The sequence below is a fragment of the Tursiops truncatus genome, chromosome 1 (assembly GCF_011762595.2).
Source record: "Tursiops truncatus isolate mTurTru1 chromosome 1, mTurTru1.mat.Y, whole genome shotgun sequence".
Taxonomy (NCBI): domain Eukaryota; kingdom Metazoa; phylum Chordata; class Mammalia; order Artiodactyla; family Delphinidae; genus Tursiops; species Tursiops truncatus.
In genome coordinates this window covers 59922587-59930737 of record NC_047034.1, presented here as the reverse complement: position 1 = coordinate 59930737, position 8151 = coordinate 59922587, and the positions used below count along the sequence as shown (strand labels likewise).

General features: G+C 44.7%; 1 long non-coding RNA gene across 1 annotated transcript in view; it reads left to right on the top strand.

Moving 5' to 3' along the window:
* The first annotated feature begins 229 nt into the window (after positions 1-229).
* The window catches only part of LOC141278656 (uncharacterized), a 160543-nt gene continuing 152621 nt past the window's right edge, over positions 230-8151 (top strand). Inside the window, exon 1 of the long non-coding RNA XR_012331698.1 lies at positions 230-649. This is a non-coding gene — a long non-coding RNA (uncharacterized lncRNA). The remainder of the gene's footprint in view (positions 650-8151) is intronic.

Below are 8151 nucleotides of genomic sequence, written 5' to 3'. Positions count from 1 at the left end.
CTCAGCTTTGGATTTGGCCCCGCCTCTGTGTGTAGGTCGCTGGAGGGCGTCTGTTCTTCGCTCAGACAGGACGGGGTTAAAGGAGCAGCTGCTTCGGGGGCTCTGGCTCACTCAGGCCGGGGGGAGGGAGGGGTGCGGATGCAGGGCAAGCCTGCAGCGGCAGAGGACATAGTGACGTTGCACCAGCCTGAGGCACGCCGTGCGTTCTCCCGGGGGAGTTGTCCCTGGATCCCAGGACCCTGGCAGTGGCGGGCTGCACACGCTCCCGGGAGGGGAGGTTTGGATAGTGACCTGTGCTCGCACACAGGCTTGTTGGTGGTGGCAGCAGCAGCCTAGGCGTCTCATGCCGGTCTCTGGGGTCCGCGCTTTTAGCCGTGGCTTGCGCCCGTCTCTGGAGCTCCTTTAAGCACCGCTCTTAATCCCCTCTCCTCGCGCACCAGGAAACAAAGAGGCAAGAAAAAGTCTCGTCTCTTCGGCAGGTCCAGACTTTTTCCCGGACTCCCTCCCGGCTAGCCTTAGCGCACTAACCCCCTGCAGGCTGTGTTCATGCCGCCAACCCCAGTCCTCGCCCGGCGCTCGGACCGAAGCCAGAGCCTGAACTCCAGGCCCCGCCCGCTCCGGTGGGTGAGCAGACAAGCCTCTCGGACTGGTGAGTGCCGGTCGGCCCTGATCCTCTGTGCGGAAATCTCTCCGGTTTGCCCTCCGCACCCCTGTTGCTGTGCTCTCCCCCGCAGCTCCGTCTCCGAAGCTTCCCCCTCCGCCACCCGCAGTCTCCACCCGCGAGGGGGCTTCCTAGTGTGTGGAAACCTTTCCTCCTTCACGGCTCCCTCCCACTGGTGCAGGTCCTGTCCCTATTCTTTTGTCTCTGTTTATTCTTTTTTCTTTTGCCCTACCCAGGCACGTGGGGAGTTTCTTGCCTTTTGGGAGGTCTGAGGTCTTCTGCCAGCATTCAGTAGGTGTTCTGTAGGAGTTTTTCCACATGTAGATGTATTTCTGATGTATCTGTGGGGAGGAAGGTGATATCCACGTCTTACTCTTCCACCATCTTGAAGCTCCCTTTTCTGATTTTCAGTTTTTTAGATCAAGAGTATGAGTATTTCATTTCGTGCAGCAGGGCAGTGCATATTCGTTGGAGTAGTGGTTATGTCTAATTCCCTCCTAATGTCTGAAAGCTACCGTGTTTCAGGATGGGTGAAGATGGTCATGCTTCTCAAATACATTTTGATTACCTTGGTGATTCTCATCCATATCCTTGTCCCCCACAACCTGGAGTTTCATCAGTTCATCTCCTCTCCAACTGTGCTCTCCGCAAGGGAATCCCTTTGAGAGTCCATCTGTGTATTTCACAATACCTTCCTGCTTTCAAAATCTGTGATTTCATCTGTCTAGTGGCCTTCCTCTTCTCAGGGCACTGAGAAGCACATGGTTCTCTGTCCATTTACTACCTTCACTGAGGGCGCCTATGTGCCAGGCCTTGGGGACACAAGTGTGGGTAAGTCAGAACTTTGTCCCCCAAAGAGCTTACAGTCTTGTAGGGCCATGATCAAGGGAAGCCCCAGGATACTAAAAGACTGACACCCAAAGCAGAGCATCAGAGGGGAGTGATACTGAGTACAGTGCAATATGTTCATCTGTGTTTATAAACTTCCAACTTCTCTCTATGGCTATTTCATAATATCCTAACTCCCCTGTCTGGATTTCTAGGTCCTGCATAATCTGATCCCACCAGACATAACCACCCCATCTCTCTCCCTGCCATCACAAATCATCTGCTCCTGTTAGGTAACCTATCCCCCTTGCTTTTCCCTGTACACCCTCTTATTCTTAACCCTGGGTCTTTGCTCACATGTTCTGTCTAAATGAACCTTCTACTACCACCTCCACCAATAACACCAGCAACAATTCTCAGACCCATTTCACTCTCTGAGACCAACTCACTTCCTAATTCTTTATGAAGCTCCCTCCAACCACACCAAACATTCTAGAACTTTTTCTGAACTCTCACAGTACTTAAGCTGTAAGTACAACTTGGATAACATATGTGAAAGTAATAGTTATTGGGTTGGCCAAAAAGTTCATTCGGGCTTTTCCATAACACCTTATGGAAAACTCGAACGAAATTTTGGGCCAACCCAACAAAAATTTGGAAAGCACAATGCAAATGTAAAGAATTGCTGTTATCTTTAACTGGTAGGAGAGCTTTTAATGCCTTCATCAACATTGGCTGTATTTCTTTACGCAAGTTGGTTCTTTGTCTGTAATATAGGAAAAACCTATGTTGACATTACAGGGCTGTTATAAGGATTAATCAGATATATTGGCATGCATGTAAGCTGTCTGACTTGTGATGGGCAGCTCTTGATGGAATGATGATAGCAGTAAGGGTGTTGTTTTTTTCTCAGAGAGGATGTGTTTTTCCTCGTTCCTTTTATTGTGCAATAGGCCAGGATTGATGTGCCTTTGGGGGTGAGAGGAACAAAATTTGTCTTACGAAAGAAAGGTTATCATAAGGATAAAATTAAATATCCTTCAGAGCTCTGCAACTTTCATCTCAAAATTCAAAGAAGAATTATAATATTGTAATGGTGATGACTCCCCATTTCCTGTGTCACCCCTGCTTGGCAAGAAGACAGTGGTTTGGCCCTGACACTCCCTTAGAGACTAAGGGATCATTGTTCTCTAGTGGACAGTGTTTATCAGAATTGAAGGCACTCACCAGCTGAGGGAAGTAGAGATGAAGGAGAGGGGCAGGGTGGCAGCTGCTCTCTCTGGAAGGTAGTGACTTTCTGACCTTTAGAATTAAAATGTTTTCCAGTGCAGTGCTTAGATGCTGAGCCATCAGCACAGAATAGTGTTTGTAAACTGGAGTGATTTCACCTACAATCCCTAACCCCCACCCCACCAAGGGGCATTTCACAAGATCTGAAGACATTTTTGGTCATCATAACTTGACCAGGACGGGGGTTCTACGGCATCTAATGGGTAGAGGCCAAGGATGCAGCTAAACATCCTGCAGTCCACAAGACAGCACCCCAACTAAAATGATCTGGCCCAAAATGTCAGTAGTGTGGAGCTCAAGAAACCCTGCATTGGAAGCAGTTCTAACCCATAGCTCTGGGTTCCGCTAATCCTGTGCTGAATTATCTGAGCCCCAAACCACTTCTTCCTTTGTGTCTTCCCTACACCCAGGGTCCAGAAAGACCAAATTGGCATTAATTAATAGAAATCAATCAGCAAACCTTGAAGATCCAGAACAAATGTCACTTCCTCTGTGAATTCTCCCCTAGATAGTGTATCCCCTTCTATGCTGGACAGCGTTTGACCACCTTACTTACAACTGGGGGATTTTAATACAAGGAGTTGATTTCAGGAGATGGAAGAGCTTAAAAACCAAACAGGTTGATGAAGCAATCCAGAGGTTAACACCAGCAAGAAGCCATTACCACCAGAGGACTGGAAAGATGAAGAAAGGAGGTAGTGTTTCTAGAGCCGAGGGGCCGGTAGGAGCTGGAACCTCAGACAGACACAGTCATCCTTGGAATCGCTGCATGAAGACAGAAGGAGACAGGAAAAAAAATACCTCAGTTGCTCCCTTCCTGCTACCTACTAATCTCTCACCAGTGTTTCCCAATGACTGAATCCAGTGAAAGTCAGCTGGCAAGGGAGCTTGGGAGATACAGCCTCCAAGGGTCAGCCCTTTGTCCAAACAGAGAAAAGCAGAAAAAAGAGGAGGAAAGGGTCTAAGGTCAAAGAGGACCAAGACCAAAACAGCACCCAGTGCAATTTGGATCCACATCTTCTGTGGCTCTGGCCATATTGTCTCGTAGTATTATTTATAGTATTATTCGCTTCCCTTTTCTCTTTTTCTATGGGCTGGATTGCAGATGTAATGACAGTGGCTGGAGCAGCCACCTTGGGCCACAAAATGAATGATGTAGTCTGAGGATGGCAAAGCAACAAAGCAGAAGAAGCCTGGATTCCTCATCATTGTGGAACTACAATGCTGCCCACCTAGACTTCTATGTGAGAGAGAAATAAACTTTTACTATGATTAATCCATTTCCATTATTACTTGGGATCTCTCTGTTACAGAGCCGAAACAAAATCCTAATTAATACAATGCCCTTTCCTCCTGGATCTTGATATCCAAAGCACATTAGAGATTCTCTTTCATTCACTCATTCTCAGTCCAGAAACTAACAAAAGCAGAGACAGTGCCATGGCAATGTCATGTGTTAGGGATGTTTTTTGGGCATGTAAAATTTTATGTAACGTCTCAAATCAACTTGCTTGAGCAGATATTTATTTTTTTATCCCTATATTCAAAAATAAAATCTCAGTCAGTAATAAACAGTAGAGAAAGAAGAAAAATACAAAATGACAAATGGAATAGTGTTTCTCAGACTCTTGGATAGCAATGAAATCACCTGGAGAACTTGTTAAAACAGATTCCTGGACCCTAGACTCAGAGATTCTGATTTAGTATATTTGGGGTGAGGCTCCCAAGTGATGCTGCTAGCCCAGCAACTACACTTCCAGTAGCATTATTTTAGAAGATAATGCCCAAAGAATGGAGACGAGTTGATGAAAACTGTCCATTGTCCTAGACACAATATAAATGTAGGGCCTTTGAAAATGCCATGAGTGAAACGTGTAAAAAGCTAAGGTTAGCCGTATTCCTGCAGTAGAAAGATCACTAAAGAACCGGTAGGAAAACAGAAATTAAGTGGGTGGCTTGGATAAAGGATCTATGTCACTAGACGAAAGGGAGATTCTCGAACCTACAAAGATCCTGAGAGTGCTGGGGGAATGGCTGCCAGTCTGTGGTCAGCTTATCCACCAGTCCTGTCAGCCAGCTCAGCCACGGAAACAGAGAGGCACTCTTACAGCTTGGCAGTTGCCATGGTCCCTTGTGAGAGGTGCCAGGGATGGGGTTGGGGTGGAGATTTGGGAGACTTGGGGACACCTTAGACCCCTTTTCAATCCATCACAAATAAGCAGTAGAATATAAGCTAAAAAAAGAAAAAGTGTTCTCACATTTGAACAGAGTTTCAATGCAAGTCTCCTAGCCAGCCCTTTTCCAACTACATTACTATCCAGAGTACTTCCTACACAGAAATACTGACATTCCACTGCCAAGGAGCGTGGGTTAAAATCTTCTCTCTCCCCAAACCCCAACCCGCGGTAATCTAATCCACTTCTGTGAAGAGTGTGTGAGATTTCACATAGACAGCAGGGCAGAATAAGTGATCCGGAAATAAATTATTGGCTGTCTAAACATAGACACCAAATTTAGATATTGACAGAGCTTAACATAAAACTTCCTTCCTCCTCCTTTCTTTTCCTATTTCTTCTCCTTCCTCCTTTATTTCTCGTTCTCTGCACATCTGCAACTTCTACCCTCCATCCCCACCCCTTTCAACAATCAGTGAGCTTTTTAGCAGGATTTAACTTCATCCTGAGCACTTCTCTCTCTTCTGGACTAAACTGGCAGAACTCAGAGATGCATACAGCACCCTCCTTCCATAACTGAATCTGTACTGGGCCTTTCTCTTAACGTGGTTGGCCTGGAAGGACTGCGTCATCTGTGCCTCAGGGGCCCCTTCACACCATCCCTGGGTCTGAATGTCCCAATCAGAGGATTCGGACCAGGGACCAGCTTCCTGGCCTGCTTTATCTGTGAGCTGGCTGCCTGAAACATTTCTGCCAGTTCAGAGATTGAGTCTGCACGGTGCCAAACTTACATATCGTGCATAAAGATCATTTCTCCTCAACTGCCCCAGAGTAAGACTTTGTAAAGCGTTTATTAGGAGAGCGTTCATGACTTATCTCCACTTCCCCGAAAAACAAAACCCGTCATGGAAAATCTTATCCCTAACTTAGAATTTGGGAATTCTGAGGTCAGGTTTCTGAAATTCCTCTCTTTTTTTTGGTCATACGATCTATGTGCCAAACACGCTGTCATACTTCTGGGCCCAGAGCTCTGTCTGGTATCATCTGGAGACTTCACTGGAATTGCTTAGACAGCTATGTCTCTCTCTCTCTTTCTCTCTCTCTCTCTCCCTCCCCTCCCTCCCCCTCAGTCCCATGTCTCTTCTCCACGTGGCCTCTCCACATGGACCCTCCAGCAGGAAAGCCAGGCTTCTTACACGACGGCACATGGCTTCCAAAAGTGAGGGTTCCAACAGTGAGGGCTACAAGTCTTCTTAACGTCTAAGCAGACATAGAACTGGAGCAGAGTCACTTCCACTTCCTTCTATTTGTTAACAGGAGTCCAGCCCTGATTCAATGTGGGAGAGGACCCCACAAGAGCATCAAGTATCGGGACGTGTGGTTCACTGGGGGACCTTCCTTAGAGACTAGCTATCACAGCTGAATATTCCAGTATGCCAAAATCTCCTAAACCCTGATGAGGACTACTAGTGTTCACCAATATCTGTGTTCTCCTTGTTTTCCTTGGGCACGCCAAACTTTCCAGCCTCCTTTGAAATTAGGTGTGGCCGCGTCAATGAGTTTGCTCTGATAGGATGCGCATGGAAGTGCCAAAGGCCCCACTTCCAGGCCTGGCCTATCCGAGTGCCCCACTAGGTTTAGTATCCATTACTGGCTCTTGCCTGAACCAGTCTTAACTAGGATGCTTGCAGAATGATAGATTTCTAACTCCAGCATTTCCTCCAGTCAGTGCTCAGACTTACTCTAGGCAAGAGCCCTCTCTTCTCACCCATTTATTTATTTGTTTACTTATCTATTGATTATCAGTGACCTTCTTATTGCCGTTAATTATTTTGGTGTTGACATTGTCCCAGATTTGGTCAGTGAGAGCCCCTTCAAGTAGGATCTGTGTCTTTTTTGTGTGTTTTAACTTCCTTATTTTCTAACATAACAAAATATCTCATTTTCTACCTACCCTATCCCAACCCTGGGATATCCCTTCCACTTCATTTCCCTTCCACCATCCCTTGTAAGTAGCCAACTTTATCGTTTTCTGGTTTATTCTTCCCGTTTCTTTTTGTAAAAAGAAACTGTATACATATGTTTTTTTTTAAACTTCCTCATCTTTTTTACACAAAGGGTAACATACTATATTTATATGCTCTTTTGTACTTTTTTTTCACTTAATACTGTCCCTTGGCAATCACTACTCAGTACTTTCATAGAGACTTTTCTTATTTTTTTTTACAGCCATATAGCATTCTATTATGTGACTGTACCATAATTCACTCAACCAATCTCCTATACTTGGACATTTAGGTAGTTCCAAAATTTTGCAGTATAAACAGTGCTGCAATAAATAACCTTTTGCAGATATGTTTTTTTATTGTTAGAAGTATATCTTCAAGGTAGGCCCTAGGATCAAAGGGTAAACACTAACATTTACAATGCCTATAGAGTTTGTAACATTTTACATTTTCATCAGCAATGTATGAAAATGCCTGTTTCCCAACTTCACTAATATAATTTGTCAAGCTTATGAACTTTTGCCACTCTCGATGGATAGAAAATAGCATCTCATCTATGCATATTGTATAATTCTTCTCCGAGTGAAAAGACAACTCACAAAAGAAACAGGAAGACCACCTAAGTGAACTAGAATTCACAGGAGACGATTATAATGCTCAACTAAAAGAGGTTGATTACCAACCAATGATTCTGGCTGGGGTGTGAATTCTAAAACTGCCCATATCCAGAGTCATACTTCTTTGAAAGCTGAGACCTATTCATAATATGCTTTGCCAGTTGGAGATCCTGGCCATTTGCCTTAAATGGGGTTGTTTCCACAAATACACTCTCAAATTTCTAATGATGTTTTTAATTTAATTCTTTAATAATCTATTTTAGCTTTGTTGACTGATTGATGTGGGAAAAAATTCCATATGCTCGTGCAGGTTGATTTACTACCCAACTGGTTCAATTAATAAATCGGCCACTTGACTCCATAGAATTCTTTACACATTCCTCCTCTCTGGAAGGACCATATTTTGCATAGATAGTTAAGTATCTGATTGTGTTCTGCATCTATTTCCTACCTATATCTGGCTCTACAGTCATAGCTGCTAATATCATTCTATGATGTATAAGACTTCACTCTGCCTTTCAAGTCTTCTCTCTCATTTTTCCCACAGAGTTGATACTCTACGTCAGGGGTTTTCA